The following is a 21267-nucleotide window of genomic DNA, read 5'->3' on the forward strand; positions in this document are numbered from 1 at the left end:
AATAAATCTCTTCATTGCATAATCTCTCCTGTGCGATTACAATAATAAACTATTGCCTGGTTTGTTAATTCGAAAGTATCTTTTCAAATATATTATAGTTGCCAGTTAGTATTTCATTTTAGGATTGTTTTTAGTTCTCTTATCTGCCAGTAGGTATCCTCGGAGTTTCTTCTTTTCTGAAGTATTTCCATCTGTTAGGAAAAATTAAAATTTGTTTAAATAAAGATTTTCAGACTAAGTTCATAAATAAATTATATTATTTTAAATCAACCTCTTTTCTCACTGTATTCAACTGAATATAGGATTTGCAATTAAAATCTCTTCTTATGGGTCCAAATATTCTGTGCATATCAAGCGCAGAGTTTAAGATTAATACCATTTCGAAAGCTTCATATTTCTATACAGTTGTTAATTTTACGTCTATACGTAATGGGTAAGGATGTAGGTTAATTTTTTTTTTAAACTCTAACAAATTAATGACGATAGTTTCAACTCTAGAAGAACGTTACTGGAACCAAGGACCGGGACCTTATTGAAGGTCAAAGCCGAGCGCCGAAAGTCTAGCACCGTCATCTCTCAGAACAGGTAAAGGATATTTTTCCGTGTGACATTGTCTGATTTTTTAAGAAATAGAAAAAAAACTAATACCCGCGTTCTGATAGTTCTGATAGTTATAATTCTTCAAAGGTTTGTGCATAAGTGTATGGGCCTATGGCAAATGTATTTGTTGGTCCTGCAGGTTGCCTTAGGCTAAGTGGGACCGGATGAGTATGCTATTCTTGTTACACAAAGGGTCAAGTGGTGTCTACAGGGATGTACACTTAGCCCCCCCAAAAGTTTATTTTATAGCCTAAAGGAGATTTTAGCAGATACTAAACTAAGCCACCACAAGAATCGAATGAGTTCAAGTTTTAATATGTACCTTGGGCAAAATGTTTACTAGAAGTACTGAGGAAAACTGAAACCAAATCAAGGTATATCAATATAATTGGTAGGATATGTTTTAAAAACATAATCCACCGAAAAATTAAAAAGGTAATTTATAGTTATTCCTCACTAAGTACAAGAGCCATTTATTTTTCCCACTGATTACGTTGAACCCTCTTTAGCCCTTAATTATAGTACAAACCACTCGTTTTGGTATTTTCCCTACCCATAGCCAGTAAGTGATGTTAATTTAGTTTCACTCAGAGGAGAATGCCATAATTTACTGACATCACTGGGCGATATTTCAAGATTTTATGTAAAAAATCTTAATATTTTTAGTGCTGAATTGCATCTGTGGACTTGGTATTGTCCAAAATCCCGAAGACTGTGTATTCTGGTAAGAATGCTGTCCTTGGAAGTGAACAGGTTTTAGAAATCTAGATTATCCTAGGCTGTTTTGGAACTGATTTTAAGCGTTAGTGTTTTTTGTACCATTCTATATAATTTGATGTTCATTTTTGGAAATATTTGGTTAACTCCTTACCCTCTTTCATGTCTAAAGCAAAAGGGGACCACAGTTAGGAACCAAACTTCCAAAATCTTAGGCCTTAATTTACTCAGTAATTTATGGTGTCATAGGTCAGGTTATGTTGGGAGATGTGGGGAACAGTCGGCAGGGTTTTACGCAAAAGAAAAACTTTTGGAATTTCTAAACAATAGATACACGCGGGCATTTAGCGAGAAATTGCAGTATCGTATAGTATTTTGGTTGCTTATTTACAATTTAACGTTATTTTTGGGGCGTCGGCTGTAATTAACCTGTAGTTAACCCCTAAAGTCCATCCAACAAGGGGTTTCCATACGCGATCTTCACAAGACAGAGCACGGCTACGTCTGTTTCGAACGGTTCATATCCCGTCCGGCAAGTGCAATACCATGGAAACTGGTTTTTTCTATACTTTGTAGAAATAGTTGATTGAGAATGGTAATTTCATTCGTGGGAGAATAGTCGAACTGACTAGTTCGTTTGGTTCTTACTTTTTGTCCCCATTTTTGGTGTTCGTTTATGGACGGAAAGTAAACTGAATGATTGCCGTTTGTTAATATTAAATGTAAATTCTTAACTTTCCCCTTTTTGTATTCTAATTGAATTAATTTAATGTTAATTGTATTCCTTATAAGGAAACAGTTTTGTTTTCCCATCTTTATTTTTCAACGTTGTTCGAGAGTTTCGGACAAAGGAAGAAAACGGAGTTGTTGGCGGTTTTGGTCCGATAAGGATTCTTCAGCCTTGCGGTACCAGTCGGAAAAAAGAACGGGTGTTCTTTCTCTTAAAGAGTGAATTTAAGGATTTTAAAATTCGAAGAATAAGAAGAAATTGTTCTTGAAGACGGTGCAGGTAAGTTGAAAGATAAAGACTTGCCTAAAATTGATTTGTTAGATAATTCTAACAACTTTTAGGGCTTCTGACACTGGCGGTGCATTTGTTTGTTGTCGGCCAAATGGAATGTCCCTTCGCCTTGTTTAGTACTGGCCCGTGGCGGGGGTCGGTACCCATACGTTAACAAGTTATTGCAATTGCCGGATGGGATATGAACCGTTCGAAACAGGCGTAGCCGTGCTCTGTCTTGTGAAGATTGCGCATGGAAACCCCTTGTTGGAGGGACTTCAGGGTTAGTTAATTAAACAACCAAAATGTTAAAACTTATTTCTTGCTAAATACCCCCCTTGGGTCAAAACAACGTTAGATTGTAAATAAACAAATTTTCACAATATAAAATAATAAAACTTTGTATAAGAACACTTTTTGAGCTCATTTCTTGCTAAATATTATCTAATCGGCATTGTAAAATTTTCTATTTTGTTTACATAGATCTACCAAACTTTCGGTCAAATTCGGATATCTAATATTACTTTCAAGATTTTTTGTGAGATATTTTACTAGCATCTTCCGCAAAAAGATTTGCATCAAGTTGCGTTTATAGATTGATGCGTTTTGTTTTTGTCAATTGTGCTAAAAATCTTGCTACAACCGTTATGAATTATAAGTTTGCAAACCTGATTGTAAACCAAAACACGATTTTGGAATAAAGGCAGGCCCCTTCAGAGATATCGTCTTACTTTGAGGCTATTGGTCGTTTCCACTTATTTAAAAAACATTTAGTATCGAGTGCATTGTCAGTTTCGGCCGTGAATTTCACCGAAACTGTAACTAGACGTTAGGGGTAAAATTTCGTTCCCTGTAACCCCTGTGGCAAGCGCGCACAGCGCAATATTACCGCTTGCCAGAACATACGAGCTTAATCATTTAACTAAGCCAGGATGGACAGTTTTAAATAACGATTTTTAAAGGTCAGATTCGTTAAAACCAGTAATTTTATTCGGAAATGTGAATTTGGCTTCAAATTCTGCATCTTACTGTAAAATGAGGTTTTTTACAATGTTTCTCAGAAAGAGAGTAATGTTTCTCAGAAAAACTAGTTCCCCATCGAATGATTTTCCTGGTTAGATCCTGTCCCCAACCCCTCCATAGCTAACAAAATTGTGTTTCTGATAAGAAGTGGTCCGTTTTAAATTAAAATATTACATTTACTGACTTTAGCAAACATTAAGTCTGTCCCATCCAAATGACTCAGCAAACAAACTCATACCAAATGATATCATACCACAGATATACAGACTGATTTTCATCTTTTATCCATCAGATTTAGTTTCATGAGGTCTGTAACTAATCTGATTAAGTAAATGAGCTGCAAAAGGCTGCATTTAGCCATTTAAAATACCTGGAATGCTCCCCAGAACAATAAATCGTAGTACTCAAAATGACTGTTTTCTGAGAAATTGTCGCTCTCAACATGTGGTGTGACTGGCTTGTTTCAGACACATGAAGAAAACGGTAGATACGGTTTTATAGTGAGTCCTACTGTTTAAGATCAGAACTTGACAAGTGATGTGTAGTTCGAATTATTAAAAAAAAGTGCAGTCAGCAGCATCATTACCACTTAAGACAACCGCATGCTCCCCCCCACCAAAAAAAAAAATAAATAAAAAATTAACAACACCAGACAACTTGCGCCATAAGGGTGCAACAGCTGAGATATCACACAACAAATCAATTGCCTACTTGCAGCTGTTTTAGACTTCAGACTCGCAGGCAAAGTTTTTCTTTTTCTGTAATGGTATTAAAGGAAGTATTTCGTCAAAAATGAACATGTAATGTTCGATAATTTAATATAGTGAACCAATGTAGGTATTTTCTAAACCCACTGAAGGGTTTATTAACATTTTATAGGCATTCCTGTGAAATTCAATAAAAGTGGTGTGGGCATTGGGTCCCATTTGGACTCATTTGCTTCCTCATTAAATCATAAGGATGCAATTATATCATAATGGTCAGAAATTATATCATTCATTACACCCATGCGTATCCCGACTCTGCATAGTATTATGGACCCTAATTTCCGCTATTGGCAGATATAAACAATTATTAGGCTCACACCAAGTGCGAATGCTAGCATGCATTACATACTTTTTTAGGAAATTTTGGAACACCTTAGGATCCCTGAATCCAGGTACAATTTATCACCTGCAAACCCCGCTCCCCACCCCCGGCCCCACAACCCCCAGCGTTGTTGAGAAAAGTGACGGTGTAGTTGTGCCTTAAAGGGCACGCACATCACTTTCATGAAAGAGTGAACTCCATCATATATTAAATTTTTTAAAAGGAAAAATTATTTAAGTTGAAATGAAAAGTTTAAAAATGTCTGAGAGTCGTCAGCTGAAACAAGGAATTAATGATGTTTCTTGATCAAGGCATTTGAAGTATCAAAGCGCTATTGCATTCTTGACAAATGTTGTGAATTACGATGTTAAGCGTATTTTTCATGATGTTTGAGAGCCAGAGTTGTAAAGTTCGCCAGACAGAGTCAGCCCACTTCATGAATGTAGTTTCAGATTCCAACTCCATGTGATATGAACTCGCGTTTTGTTTGTAATAACTCACGTTACTTTGTTTGTTTAGAATCGTTAATGTCAAAATGACAGAAGGTGCTAGCCTGGGTTTCATATGCAGACACCAGAAGTAAATAAAATCGAACCTAACATTATAATGTAATAAGAAGAATATATATTTCTTAACGTACGATATTGTTAAAACTACCAGATACTTTACCTTGGGAACGCTGTTTACCCTTGAAGATTCAGTGAAATTTTCTCAGTTGGCCAGCATTTTGTGGGCACAGGTTTTCGGTATTAGTTTGGCCCTCAGCAGCCAGGCTGTTGAAAAACTTTGCTTGGGGTTTTAAGTCTGTTTGGTCTTGCAAAAATAATTTTTTACGGAAATTAGGTTGGTTAATCTTGCAATGCAGGTTTGTTAATAAAAAAATTTAAATGATCGATGACTGTTTTGGTTAATGGAGTACTGGTTAATTATGATATTTTCATGCAGTGTATAACAGTTGGATTACTGCAGCTAAAGCTGTTATTAATATTAATTCATCCATTTAAAATTTGTTTAAAGACACTTTTTTTTCCTTATACTGAGTATTCAAAATGTTAAGGATTGTCATGGTAGGCAGGAAATCGTGTTATTTTGTATGTGACCTCAAAGTATTTTGTCTTTCTTTTCAATTCAATGGTAATTTTCTTCGTGGTTGGGAATTGTGCTAATAGTCTCATGTTCATAATTTTGATTTTTACTCGTGGCTTATATGCTGTCAAATGATTTTTATATAGAAGGTAGTCTCAATCATGCTTCCTAGCTGTATAAAAAGGCACCCAAAGTAGCTTTCCGTAGTAACGCTTTAAACTCGTTCATGTGTTATACAGGGGCAATAAACCTGGGCATATACTGCAGTCAGTTTGTCAGACAGCAGCAGGAGACTATTCAATATTGTGTGCAATATTTGGTAGTATCACGTCTATTTCACTGGGGTTGACAGTATCGTGTTCCAGTACATACCAGTGTTAAATAAACTACATTGCATTACATCCAGCATTGCATCTTAACTTCCCATCATTTAATTTTATTAATTTACTTTACATGAGTTTATTATAACATGATAATATGCAGCAGTTCTTTTCATTGTTGCTGAGTTGTAACTGGTTTCCTGTAATTCTACTCCTTAATTCATACTCAGTACACGTTAGATGATAGATATAGGAGGCTTCAGCGTCCAGGCAAAGACTAGAATATTCATGGCTCATTGCCACCAACGATGTTTTGTGGTCTTTGATGTAGGAAGAGGTACCACTTTTAGCTTTCCAGGTCTCCAGGGATACCTTGGATCCTTCTTAGGAGGACTTGTCACCTGGACATCTTGCAGACAGTTCAGAATGTTGTGACTTTGATGTACATTTTGAAATGAGGTAAATTACAGAAATTTCAGCTGCTACAGTACACTATAACAATGTATTGACAGTTATCCTTATTTTGTGAGATATTAATATTGGTGTCAAATGCTACTATTTTCTGAACAGATTTATAATGCTTGTTTCTCTGTTGGCACCTTCTCAGTTTTGCGCATGCTCCAACCTTTATCACTTTGGGAGGGTTCATAGTTCCTATAGTTATGGCACTCCTTTTGGTAATGTAATCATCAAAAGACACCATTCTTGTTATATTAGTAGCCAGATCCTCAAATATATCTTACCTAGCAGCAGTGACTGCTTTTTTTTTTACACCTTTTCTTATCTTTGCAATAAACTCACGAAGTGTTTTCCCTGTTATCTTGATAAGTAGTTCCTGATTTGATCAAGGGTTTAGTAAAGTTTGTTGGTATCTAGTTTAACAGGGACCAGAACCCTGATGTGGAAGATGAAAGGTTGCTGGTATACAGAAATTGATATAATAAGCATCTAGTACCTAAGATATAGGGTAAAGTTCGTGCAGAGTAACTGGTATACCCGTGTAATATTTTCTGCGGGATGGATCATTTTAAATTCCGCGTCGCTTATTTTAGGTTATTTTGTGATGCATATGTACGGGAAGTATTTCGTACTTAGTAGTGTTTTCCTTTCCTTTCCACTTCAACTCTGGTACAGTATTAGTAATGATAATTTTATTTTTTTCACTGTTAGAAAGTTTCACGGAGTTTAAACACAGATATAGTATCTTATGGGCACTTTTAACGTATGTTAATGCATTTCATTGTTTTCATTTACTGCCAGTGGTATGCCATGAGGATGTAAAAACAAGGGTTAAAAGATTATATTTTTGATAAAGATTTTCCTTCGAGTTAATGGTTGTCCTAAGGAAATTTTACGAGTTTTAGTGGATGATGTAATTCTTCAGAAATTTAAGCCATCCACAAGATTTTATATAGATATGCTAGTTTACGTATTCAAGTGAACAAATTTAATCTCTGCTAGACAGGGTGATGAACAGAGGGAATTTTGACCAGTTATTGTGTACTGGAAAAAAATTTATGGATAAAGATAAGTCCCCACAATATTTCACATCAGATGGTTAGAAATTCTTTGTGATTTAGTGCCCGTGCAAAAAGAATTGTTTTATACTACTAATTCATCCATTGCTATTTTGACTGCTGCTGTGTCTGGTTTGGCCTCTCCTTCAGGTGTCTACTTGGTTCCTCTTAACCAGTGATGTCATTTATAAATACACTAGTTTAAATGTGCCACATGTTTTATTTTCAGTTCTTCACTCATGATTATTTAAATTCAGAATTTTATTAAATTGTTGCTATGTATTAAACTGAAACTAAACATATCTTATGGGCACAACGTATGTTAAGACATTTCATTGTTTTTGATGCTGAAGGTTATCATATAATTAGCCTTATATACCTGGGTGGACTAGACACAAAAATTTAATCAACAGGTAGAACTTTCGTTTTGTACTTGATTTCCCCACAATAAACATCAGGGTTGAAATTCATTTAGAAACCCCAAAAAGAATTGAAAATCTTGCTCAAATCTGTAATGGTCCAGCTGGTTTTATGGACAGTTATTTAAACGTCATTTAACTTGTTAGGTTATTATGTTATGTTTCGTTAAGCTGGTTTGGGTGGACAGTACGAAACGTCATTTTGTTAGGTTGTTATGTTATGTTTCGTAAGCTGGTTTGTGGACAGTACGAAACGTCATTTTGTTAGGTTGTTATGTTATGTTTCGTAATGTCATGATCCGTTGACACAAAAATATTGTAAATGATACCAAAATTAGGAAACGATGTTAGCATGGCAGCTTTATCCATTATTAATATGGTAATGGCTACGTCTCCAAACAGCCAAGAATGTATTTAGGTTGTTTCCAGTCAAGTCAGTAAGGAAATGAAGTTTTAATAATTTTGTGCAAGAGGCCTTGAGAACGTTAGTATTGTGATAATTATCAAGATTATATCCCACAAATTGCAGTTTGACAAAGGAATGTTTCTTGAAAAGTACTGAACCTAAACTCAATATATCTACTGCCATGATCCTGAATGAATATCAAAATTTACCAAAAGCCACATCCACCCATCCAGTTGTACATGAATGCTACTCCGGAATGATTTTTCTCAGCCGTTGAATTGATGCTAAATTAACACTGCTATATTCAACAGCATTTGCAAAAACGGACTTGGAAAAATACTTTTTGCCAAGTGTATTTATTAATTTTATTTTTCCGCCAGGACCTTTTCGCGATAACCACTTTTAGACCTATGTTAGTCTTTGGTTCCCTCCAAATTCTATTTCCTTGGATTTTTTTTAGGACTTCAGTCTTTTACCACCAGAAAAAAAACTTTCCTGAGTTGTCATTTTGTTTTGAACTTAGTTTTCTCTTGAATTCTATAATTAGCATTCTTTTGTCTATAGGTATTTCTGAAAAACAGGATAGCATGGTAGTTAAATACTCATAAGCATCAGGTGCAAAGACCCACTCAGTTTAGAGGAAAGTAAACTACTTAACTGTGTTATATAACATGATATTCCGGAAACATTCTCTCGTGCATGAATCAAGTTACTTTAAATAAATTTGCTTAGAGGTTTTCAAAACTTTAGTAATAAAAATTGTATAAATTTTCCTTTCAGAAATGTACAGTATAACTGCCTGCACATACAAAATCCAGTGGCCTAAGGTGGGAGGAAAACTCTCAACTGGAAGCCCAATTTGTCTTTGGCTGATGGAAGGAAATGAAAAATGAGGGAACCTGGAAGGCAGAGGATAAACTGAAGCAAACTTTCATCAAACATTATGATTAGGATGAATTCTGTTGAACTTATTAGTCATTATTTAAAAGTAAGTTCATATTTTCTCGTTCAAAGCTTCCCTGGAAACGTCAATACCAGTTAGGCTACACAGTAGATAAGCTCTTATTCAATGGCAGCTCGTTTAAACTTGCTGCGGAATGTATTGTTGAATATCAAATCAGGTCAAATCAAATCAAAACTTTATTTCCATTTTACAATGGTTATTTTACATGCCATATTTTTAAAATATATACAACGTCCATTGACTTATACGATACCGGATACACATAATTTATACCATAAAGCCAAACGCACATGGCCACGTCCTGCTATAAAGAATATTTATTATATTTCTAAAAAGCTAAAAACTAAAAAAAAATTAACCGTTTTGAAATAATAAATTACTGAGAAACCTATCTAAAATAGTCTTCCATGTTTTTTATATGTATTTTTAATTGCAAATAATATTTTAAAGATAACTCAAGTAGGTCGTAGTTTTATCACTCATTATAGCATTAGTATCACGTTAAGAAATCGTGGCATAAATTAATCCCAAAATGTTAAATCGAATCCACCTGATAGCTACAGTATTGCTTAACAATAATTTCAGTGTTTCGCCTCATGCATGGTTCCCATTTAGATAATTGTGAAAGTGAATTCAAGAAACTTACCAGTATCCCTTCTTCGACGGTGTAATGTTAACGTTGCTTCCTATGTATCAGGTCCACAATAATAATCATTGGTGAATTCTTGAATATTATTATGGACCTGATATACAGCATATCCCGTTCTCTATCTAGAGGAGAAAGACCTAGTTACTTCCTATAACTTAAACCTACACATGTAATTTTTTAAAGTAATATGAAGCAGTCAGTTCATCTCTCTAGTCTTTGTTTTTAAGAGAATTTTATTAGTTTACCGAAAACTAAATGTCTGCATGTGCCATAGAAACCTTGGTCTTGACATCAGATAGGTTCTTGAAGGCAGAAAGTGACGTAACCTGACTGTAAAAAATAAATGCTAATTAGCGCCGGAACTAGTTAAATTTTGAGGCACTGTTTAATACAGGGCTAATGAGTAAAGGAGTTTCCCAACAGAGACAAAAGAAGTTAAACCTTGAAACTGGAAATTAACAAGAGCTGTTGAATTTTTCTCAGGTTACATCATGGCAGCAGTTCCAGAGGAAGCACTTGGCAAGATTGGTTTGTACGCGTTTAACTGATGGAAGTTGCTTAAATCAGGTTCAGTTACTAACGGTTTATGGTATTCAGGGTGGAGCATAATTCTGTACGTAAGATATTACAAAACTAAATATTACATAATACTGTACAGCTAAGTATTTAAAAGGACATTTTGTTTAGATACTCACTCACAGAAAGAAGTGGTCTTGAAATGATATTAAGATCTCCAGCTATCAGGAACTAGGGTACTAGTTTATTGTACTTTGTGGAAGCGTAGCTGTTTGGTGCAGTGTTCACTAAAAATTTGCTTGGACTGTAGGTCTCATGTTACATGAGTCATGAAGGTATTTAGTAAAAGTTCATTAATATGGAAATGTCTCCAGACAATTCAGTTTACATTTTTCCTTTTACATTTAAACTACGAATTGGGTAATTTGCCCTCAGTGATTTCAGTTCGTTTCGTAAAATATAGAAGTCTTAAGTTGGTGTTTTGCATATTTTGCATTTTAATGTTTAAAGTATTTTAGTGGGTCTTAAAATTAGTTTTCCATTAGATTGACCAAAATTTCACTTTAAAGATTGCCTGAAATTTTCTGAAAACAGTTTCTTGAATAATGATTTGAAATTTGCAAGATGTATTATGAGAAAGCATTCTTTTGGAAACAAACTTAAACCAAATTTTCTTTCTAACGACAGTGATATAATCAGGCCATATGATGAAATTGGCGACATTTGAAATCTTAACAGATATTATCTTCTTTAAAGAACGGCCAGTCAGTTCTTAAGAACAATGTGAATTTTGCCGTTTATGCGTTGTTAGTACTAAATCTAAGGTTACAGAAGCATTTCGTTTATCAAATTTGCGTTTTGACCTCTACTTAACTTAGCCTTTTTAAACGATAATGCGCTAAACAAGGTTCGGTAACAAAATCTGCCTTCAGATAAAAAAAAAGTTTTCAGATATCTAAAACAAATATCAAAATTTTTTACTATGCCTTTAAATAGATGCAAGGCTTATAAGAAATTGTAATGCAGGTACCCGAATAGGGATCTTCAGTCGAACTAGTTTGGTTTGCCTATCTGTATCCGAGTACACAAAATCCAACTTTGATTACAGTAATATTTTCACCAAATGACAGTTTAGAAAACATTTATGTTCGTGAGAGGCTTCAATGGCCTTATTTTCAGCTGGAGGTGATTCTTCATAGATATTTTTCTGTTTGCGTCAAGTTAAATTTTCTGAGAAAAGTACAGTACATTGCTGGACAACTGTAGCATTTATCTCCTGGGAACTAATATTGAATGGAGCTTTTTCATGAGTGACATTATTTTAGCAAACAATTTTATAGTTACCGAGATTAAAAGTTTATGTAATGATAGCTGCTGATAGAAATTCAATATATATCGTAAAGTATTTATCTCGCAAAAATTATTGACAGTGATTATTGCATTCCTCTTTCAGAATAACGGTGGTCGCCTGCTTGAAAAGAAAGTATATGTAACAGCAGCAGTGGTTAAGTAAAACAAGGACTCCATTAACTTCAATCAAATCCTTTAGTCTGTGTTGCAAGCTGCCTAGGGGATCTGTGACTTTATGGACTGGAATCAGCAGAGTATATAAGGATTTCGAGTGCCGTGGCTGATCCTAATCTTGAAAGTTCTTGTTTATGACATTTTTTACAGTGAGGCTCTAAGTACTCGTTACTTAGCAATTAATCAGTTAAAATTAGTTCTTTTAGGTGGCACTACAGAACCTATCTTGCTCTTTATTAGTTTTGCTTCAGTTCCTAAAATATTGAGCGATGTGATGCAGTCGATTTTCTCCTCATAGGATGCAATTGCATCAATCTTAAACCTACCTACCCGTCTTTCATTTAAAAAAAAAAAAAAAAAAAAAGCCAGTCTTATTTTAAATTTTCAAGAAGGAATTAAATGTAAATTTACTAGATCTCTGTAATTCACAACTTTATATAACGTTAAATCACTACTTTAACAACTTTGGTCAACATTTTAGTCTTTGGAATCTTGGGTCATGCTAAGGCTTGCTATATATATTTAGAGCCTCATCAATAAATCTTACTCTCATTAGTGTACTGGTAGCTGTGGAAGCTTTTTCACACAATGTCTTGCTTTACTTATTTTATTGTGAATATAGAGAAAGGTTATATTAAGTTACAGCTTGGTTAATTTTAATAATCTGTTAACAATCAACATGATGATGATGTTTCAGCTTAATGGATTTTCAGTAAATTTAAGGCTTCAGCTTCTATGAATTCTCTGAATTTTTAAGTGACCATAGCACATTTTAATTACAGCTTAGTCACGAAACTGAAAAAATTTGCTAAAGTTTTGGATACCAGGTTTTTAAAGCGACATTGTCATAACACTTGTTTTTGCTTTCTACATCACGATAAAAAAATGTTGAAACTCAGTGACATGGTGGAGCAAGTCGTTGCTGCTAATCAGAGCATCAGATAATTAGTCAGTTGAGGTACTGACCTTTTTATTATTATTTTTTTTTTTTTGTGGGTTCAATACCACACAGGATTCTAGAAATTTTGTTCCAGCTGCTATCAAATGATCTTCCTGACCAAATGTTTGAATCCGTGGAAACTCAGTTCAGGTTAAGTGCAAATGCTTTTGACCTGAACAGCTTCTCATGTGTCTTATTCCGCAGTTTATTTGTTCTGTATTATTTTTCTTTGTTATTTCTTATGACTTACTCTTTGATTTTTGTCATTCTTTCCCTGTACTGGGCTGCCACTCACTGAGGCCCTTGGGTTTGTGTTATTCTGCTTCTTCGACTAGGGTTACATCTTGCTAGTAATAATAGTAGTAGTGATAATTTTCCTATGATATTATAGTATCATCCTTGTAATTCTGCGAATTACAATGATATCGGTCCAAGGTTGACTGACTGCAAAGTTGCGTTTTAATGCTAGGCTCTTTGGCCGGAATTTTAGCCTTTTAATCCGAAATTGTGGAATTGTGCTTGTAATTCTGCATTCCCTTAAAGGCTTCCTGTTTTATGGATACTTGTTGGTCAATAGCCTTTTTCTTCAGTTAGTGTGTATGCATATTACGAACTTTGGACTTGTGACGAATACCATGCTTTGCCACGAGTTTATTTTGGCAGCAATATTGGTAACTTAGTTTCGCTTTCGCTGGGTTTAGTGCCAACCCTGCTGCTGATGACAAATAATTTGGAAGCTTGCTTAGGATTTTCGTTGTTTGCTTTGTACCTTTATCATTGGCTAGAAAATTCTGTCTTTTAAGGTGGCCCAAGGTGCTACATGTGTAGGTTGTTACTATGACCTTTTTGTGGAAGAAAAAGTTCTTACATCAGCAATCGTTAATTTTCCTTTTGTATTAATCTGAATTGTTGATACCGGGTTTTATAAGATGGTTTTGCCTACAAACTATTCTTCCAAATAATGAACTTTAGTGTATGGACTTCATGCAACACTACGGTTTGCAGAAAATTTCGAGGTACTCCTTGTTTCCTGAAATTTGTCAGGGCGCTCCTTGGTTTTCAATATTTTTCAGGACTCCTTTGTTTGCAGAGTTTTCTGGATACTCCTCGGTTTATGAAGTTTTATAGGGTGATCCTCGATCTTTGGAGTTCCTCGGAGCACTTCTTGGTTTACTTATTTTTCCAGTCTTTATAAAGTTATTTCCTTACAGAAGCAAATAAATTTTCATATCGTCACTTTTGCTGAGCCAGCCATCAGGTCTTTTATTTATGAATCTGTGGGGATTACTAGTATGCCTTCTAAAACGGTAACTCTAGGCTGTCTATGTTTCTATGTCCAAGGTTGTTTGATTCTGAGGATCCAAAATACAGCTATGAATATAGGTCATACGGTATTGGTATAAGCTTTGTATTGTAACTGATGAGAGTGAGATTTATATTAGTTTGTTAGTATATCTATGGTTAAGTTTTTGTGGCTTTTAAAAGGGAAGTTCTGTAATTATGAAATTTTTGGTATTTAGTTCTCATGTAGCCCCTCAAGTTTTCTTTCCTACTTTCAAAATTCTGCTTTCTCTTTTGTATTTCGAATTGCTTAAAGGATAATACTTTACTGTAATCCCCTTCAATATTTTCAGTTCTACATAATAGCATTATACATTGATCTTACGTATCTCTAATTTTTAAAGGGTAATTGACTGGTACAATCCCCACTTGCATCGATGTTTTAAGGGCTAGTTTAAGAATAGTCATTGTATGTGATCTCTTGTAAAGTATTATGAATTTTAAATCCTCCAAAATATCAAAGCATATTGTACAATGAAGTGTTTAATCACTTTCGAGTCTCTCTCTCTCTCTCTCTCTCTCTCTCTCTCTCTCTCTCTCTCTCTCTCTCTCTCTCTCTCTCTCTCTCTCTCTCTCTCTCTCTCCCCTACACGTTTCTTTCATCTGAAGGAAATTTTTTGTTAAAGAAAATGGAGTGACGCAAGACGTTGTGAACGGAATTTGGGTGCAATGGTGTGAAATATGGTTAATGGGAGTAAACTGTAAGGTGCAGTATATAAGCTAAAGAAGCTAATATTGTGAATTATTGATTAATGAAAAGATAGGTTATGGAACGTGTGTAGGTTATGGATCAATGAGTAAATAAGTGGTAATGAAAATGGAACCTAGGGTAATGAGTGTACTGGATATGAATTTTGGTGAATATGGCAAGCTCTGAATATAGTCGAGTTCAAGTATAGGTCTAGAGCACAGGTGAATGGATTTGAAAGTTATGGAATGTAGATAAATATTCGCATTCAATTCTGTAGCTTGAGGGTTGGAACTGAATTAGGGCCATTTACGGGCGGTGCCACACTTAATGGAAAATGGAATTAAAATAAGGAATCTTTAAGTTGATTATACTGAATACGTTGACTCAAAGAACAGTTAGTTTGGGATCAGTATATAAAGTCTGAGATGATGATTGTTAAAAATCATTCTTCAGTCATAATAAAAAGAATCTTGGCATATGTGTTGCCCCATCTCCAATACTCAAGAACGGGAATCTTAACAAGCTTTTTTTCCTGTTACAAGGGAGCCATGAGCAGTTTTCATCACTTATGGTCAAAACTCGTCACAGAGTCCATCATTTTCCAACAGGAGATTATTTGCCTCTAAATTATTTAAATCTCCCAGGTTCGATTTTAAACCTCTTAACTTTTCTTTACTGCACTCAGTCAATTGAGGTGTCTTGTCATCACTAGGTAAAAATAACAAAAGTAATCAAAATATTTTCCCTAAAGTATGCTGTGATAAAAATAAAAAAATATGCTTGTTTGCCAATTTCTATATTAAAACAAATTCAAATATCTGTACAAAAGCCGAACACTACCCTTACGTTTGATATTACTTATTCAAAACTAAGCCTACAACGAACTCAAAAATGTTGTAGCTCAAGTTGTCGGCGGTGATACACCTTGACTCTCACGGCAACAGATTGCGCATAGTTAAGGTTAAGGAATATACTGTGCGTGAAAGAAATAACTGGTGTATTTCTAGCAATATTTTGACAGATGCCACAAATGTTTGGTTTGTTGCAAAGCTCCAACTGAAAATGAATGCATAGGGAATTTTGAGTGATAGAATCAGGAATTCGAGTAAACTCGCAAGTAAGTGGTCACTGCAAACTTTATGAAATAAGGGGTAAAAGAAGGCGAAAATTGGATTTTTTGATGACCGAGGGAATATAATGCAAAGTGTATCTCAGGAATGGGAGGAGACATGAATTTTAGAATAAGGATGTGGCAGCAAATTGAGTTAACGGTTTATTGCGAAAAGGAACAGTTTACCGTTTTGTGGTTATAGGGAATTTTAGGGGAGAATGTTTTACAGGCGTACATGCAAAGTATTTTAAAAAATTCCTTCAAACTCTCTCTCTCTCTCTCTCTCTCTCTCTCTCTCTCTCTCTCTCTCTCTCTCTCTCTCTCTCTCTCTCTCCCCATAGGGCTACATGAGCACACCCAATAAATACAACAGTTTGTTAAAAGTAACAAGGGAACTTGAGTGAGTTCACATTTAGACTGAATCCTACAGAACTTCTCTTTTCACCTTCTGATGCTTACCTACAATTTCAGATCTCCCATTCCTCTCCTTGATCCTACCCCTCTCCCAAACTGGAAATGTTTAAAAAAACGCTTAACAAAAACTCAGGAAACGTTCATATGACTGACGAGTGAACCTTAGCCTCGCCCCCCCGCCCTCTCTCTCTCTCTCTCACCCCGTCCCTTCCTCCTTGCTAGCATCAGCACATGCCATTGTATTCCTCGCCACAAAAGGGTCAGTGATCCAAGAACTAGATCTTGCTTTTAACTGGAGGAACCACTCGTTCAATAAGCTGTTCATGAATTTCCCACGTACAGAGCTGGATCATTCTTTTATCTGATGCAATGAGAGCAGTGTAGCCCAGTGTGTGAACTTGGGTATATTGTACCTGTCAAATGTTGATATGCTCTCATGGTAAATATTTTGGATTGTAGTCCATTTACTTTTCCAGCTGTCTGGTCAGCGAAGGTTTCATCTTGACAGCACAAGTTACGATCAGTAATTGCCTTTGTCTTATCATGCTTTGTTAAGTTCCTTAAAATCACAACTAAGTTTTTTCTGGTTCATGAGAAGTTTTTAGAAAGTAGCATGAATGATTAACTTTTGTTAAAATATATTTCAGCATCTTGAATTGTAGGAGTTTGTAATGTCAAATGTACAGGTTTTGGTTTGACAATTTTGTCATAAGTGAATATGTATGCGTTAGTTTCCAATGACGACAAATTGTTATCAAATGCCATGAACAGTGTAATGTAAGTAGTGGATATTTTACCTAATGTACAAAGACTGTGGTTTAAAATATCACCTAGATAATGTATGAATTTTTTTGAAGTTGATGTGAAATCTATGAAATTTTAGTCATCGTTAAAGTCTGCGAAAATTTGAAGTTTAAGGTTAATGAAAATTAATGTTAAATTAATAAAATTTCTTTTTAACGTAAATGTATCAAGGAATTGGATGCGAGGGTCATTCTGAAGTCTTGCGTTTCAGTTCTTTCTGTTACGCTGAGATACCGGAGCTCTTTGAAAAGGGGTCCAGCTGGGTTCACAAATGTCCATTTCGCCTCTGATTGCTACTATTTGTGTCCTTGACATAAAGAAGGGCTAAAGAACTGCTACAGTCATCTTTAGACAAAAGTGTGTAATAAGTTTTCAAATATCTCGCTGGTATGAAAGCTGTCTAGGTATGTGTGCGCGCGTGTGTGTCGTGTTTTAAAGGTGAAGCTTCCCGCATTGGTGATTTAATTATTTCGTTTCTTATCGTTAATTAGGATATGGTGCCTTGTTTTGGTTTGCTGTTCTTTCCAGCACGTCTGTGGGAGATGAAATGGTCTTTGGTAAACTTTTGTGTGTGTAGCTATTAAACGTATTGGTGTGCGATACTGATGTGCAGGAATATACCAGTTTTTAGTACTTTTTTTAACAGCATCCTTTAGTGGCGAATATCTCTCGTACTGTAGACCAAAATTGTTAGGAGTTTTATATCTGGTAATATTGTAAAGCTCCCACTGAATCGAGAATCGCTATTTGGGAATTAATTCAAACTCAGTAGGAATAAATCATAATTTCCACTGTTCTCTTTCTTTCATATCTTAATTAGGAAGAGGGTGACAGATGTGGACGATGGAAATGTGCTGTGGCTACACACAATACCATATATTACGTATCATTTTCTTCTGGTACATAACTAGTACATTCATCTGCATTTTTGAGGGTTGATATATGGCGAGAATTATTAAGAAATTTACATTAAAATTCAGCAGCTTATTCCTAACGCTACGAGGAATGGCTTTCGAGCAAATGATGCAATATATATCAATACTATTTTTTAAAAATAAGACTAGTATGCACAGTATAACTTGATCTTTCATGAGAATCAGCAGTAACCATAATAGTAGTGATAATTTATAGATGCTAAGAACAAACCATACAGATTGCTTTGTGAAGAATAATGCCATGAAAATTATGGAAATTTCTATAGTTGACTAGAGTTCAACCAGGGAAATACGACTCGCATGTGAAATACACATTGTTAGATTAAAAGTGGATGAAAATTTTAAGGTAAAGCTTACGGAAGCCATTTCTCTATTCACATCTCGATTCCACCCTGCACTCACGAGAAAACCGCTGGTCTGGTCATCTGTTAATAGCCGCTCCAGGAGCTACACTTTCGGGGTTTATAGTGATTTGACTGTTGGGTAGAGGTCGTGAAGGAACTGTAAAAGAACGGCCGTAGTGGCATAAGATTAAAGTAGTAAAGCTTAAGGAATAGAGCTTTCTTTGATTATACTAAAAAACAAAAAAAATGGTCCTTGTTTTAGAAATTAGTAAACCTGGGTAACATCACACTAGGCGAACTCCTTCCTCATGAACAAGATTCTCTCTCTCTCTCTCTCTCTCTCTCTCATATTTTCAATAACCATGTCAGTGCTTGGACTGGTCTCAGGATTCCCTAGGTAGTAAACTTGGCAGACTTCAATGGTTGTAAGAAATTATTCTTAGTTACTGGTTTCCGAATTTTATTAGTGATGTTTGATGAATATTTTTCAAATCATCATTCTTTGCACATCAGTATAGTTTGTTTATAAAGTCAAGGTACACTTGGGAATTTGATGTGTGTATTTGTCCTGAAGCGTTGCTGGTTATTTAGGTGAAATATGTGGGTGTTATAGTCTGACACTGTTGTGGATTCCACCGCAAGAAGTTGGTGAGTTCTGTGCAATGTTTGGTTTAAAGATAGTCTGTGGCTTCATAATGAAATTTCGTTCTTTTTCCTCCATTTTTAGTTGTCCACGCTTGGCCAGTAGGTTGAAGCTTCATTGTGTTTTCAAAATCATTAAATCGCAATGTTGATTGCGCCAGAATTAATGGAATTAAGGGTGGTTTGTTATTCTTTTGAGCAGATATGAATTTGGAAGGGTTTTGCAAATTGCGTAATTCTGAAAGGAAATTTTTTGCATGAATAAGGTCACTGGAAAAAATCCAATTTCCGTATGGTGCTTAATAGTCGGCCTTACTGCGAGCCTCAGACTTACGACTCTCGAATAATTTTTCTTGAGCAAAAATTTTCAACTTCAGTGATTATATTGCTTTTAAATACATCTCACGTACCTACAGATCTTAAAACTGTTCAGGGCTGGAAAGCTTTAAATGCATTATAATGGTATTTTTATGTTAAAGAGCAAATTCTTTGATCGACCGTTATATGGATAGAACAGAAAATAGAATTTAGACTTAAGGCCAAGCGCTGGGACCTATGAGGTCATTCAGCGCTGAAAGGGAAATTAACATTAAGAAGGTTTGAAAGGTGTAACAGGAGGAAAACCTCGCAGTTGCACTATGAAACAATTGTTAAAGAGAGGGTGGAAAGTCAGATTAAGGAGAATATGAAAGGAGGTAGAGCAAAAGGAATGAAATAGGTTGCAGTTAGGGGCCGAAAATACGCCAAGAGACCCCTAAGTAATGCACCTCGGGAAGTGCACTAACGGTACTAAACCCCGCTATGGGGGACCGTTGCATGAACTCAGAAAAAGTACATTTTTCAAGAAGCATTTACTTATCGGAGGTTTCAATTCTGAAGTGTAATTTAAACATTTCCCGTCGTTAGAGTAAAATATTCGATTTTTCCATATGAAAACAAGGTTTCAGTCTGTGGTTTGCTGAAGGCTAACGAGAACATCAACTATTCTAGAGATTACGTAGAAATTAATGGCAAAGGGTTTGAATTTCTTTACATCCATACAGTTTATCTTTCCCTTATAAAGTCGAAAGGGCTGTTCATTAATAAATATTGGAATCGATCATAATGCAGTTCCTATTTTTGTGCATTTTATCAAAGTTTCTTTTCATGTTCCTAAAATACTTCATTGAAAAGCTACGCTTTAAGTAACTGCTAAATACTGAATATGATCGTTATTGCAAACCACTAAGAATACAAATTAAAATATTCAGTGTTCTGAGACTTATTTAGTCTTCTCTTGTACATACTGTTTTTATTTTATTAGTTACCCAGTTTTCCCGATTACCTTTTACTTGGCCTTGCGAGGTATGAGACAAATGAATTCCGATTAGTATTTTGTTCAAGGTAACTCCGAGTATAATGTTTTATTTTCTGGATTTTACATCGATTTTCGTTTAAATATAACTTTGAATTTTTCTCTCTCGCTCATCAAAACGTCCGTTAATATAAGATTAAATTTCTTGTTTACATTCAAAGTAGTTTTGTAAGACGAGCAGTTACGTTAAAGCTACAAAGGAGCAGAACAAAATGGGCCCAAGGAACTATCTCGGTAGGTGATGAACAGCGGGTAGTTTAGTCGTAACGAACGTACGATTTAATTTCGCAGATCATTATTTTAATTGGTTGGCCGTTCTTGTTTGTTTGTTAGAAACTATAAGGCTTGTGTGCCGATAGTAACTTCCTAATGTAGGTTAATTTGTTTGTTGGCAAGTGCTTTGTGCTTTCTAGGTGCTGTTCATTTGTTTGCATTAATAGGAGCCAGTTCCCTAAGGTTTCAGTTTTTCTAGTTTTATATATATATATATATATATATATATATATATATATATATATATATATATATATATATATATATTGTATATTGCCTTAGTATATATATATATATATATATATATATCTGTCTTATGGTATTATATATATATATATTATAATATTTGTGTGTTGCCTTAGTATGTCTGTCTTATGGTTTAGTTTGCCTCTCCACGTTGCACTCCAAAGGTTTCTTATTTGAAAACTTATTATACAGACGAAGCTAAAGTGATTTGGTGGTCCATGCGTAAGGTGAATGCGTACTTCGGTCCGATCTGGCTATCTGCTGGGTAGAAGAAGCATCGGATAGTCAGGGCAGTAATCTTGCGTGTCTCTTCTCTTTTACCCGACTCAATCAAGTACATGA

The 21267-nt window shown here is 35.1% G+C and overlaps 1 long non-coding RNA gene across 1 annotated transcript; it reads left to right on the forward strand.

Annotated features, from left to right (window-relative positions):
- The first annotated feature begins 487 nt into the window (after window positions 1–487).
- Window positions 488–19600, forward strand: LOC136844069 (uncharacterized). The gene is made up of 4 exons (XR_010854752.1): window positions 488–585; window positions 8958–9165; window positions 10274–10403; window positions 11760–19600. It is a non-coding gene; the product is annotated as an uncharacterized lncRNA (long non-coding RNA).
- Window positions 19601–21267: the final 1667 nt, after the last annotated feature.

Source organism: Macrobrachium rosenbergii, chromosome 2, assembly GCF_040412425.1.
Source record: "Macrobrachium rosenbergii isolate ZJJX-2024 chromosome 2, ASM4041242v1, whole genome shotgun sequence".
In the NCBI taxonomy this organism is placed as follows: domain Eukaryota; kingdom Metazoa; phylum Arthropoda; class Malacostraca; order Decapoda; family Palaemonidae; genus Macrobrachium; species Macrobrachium rosenbergii.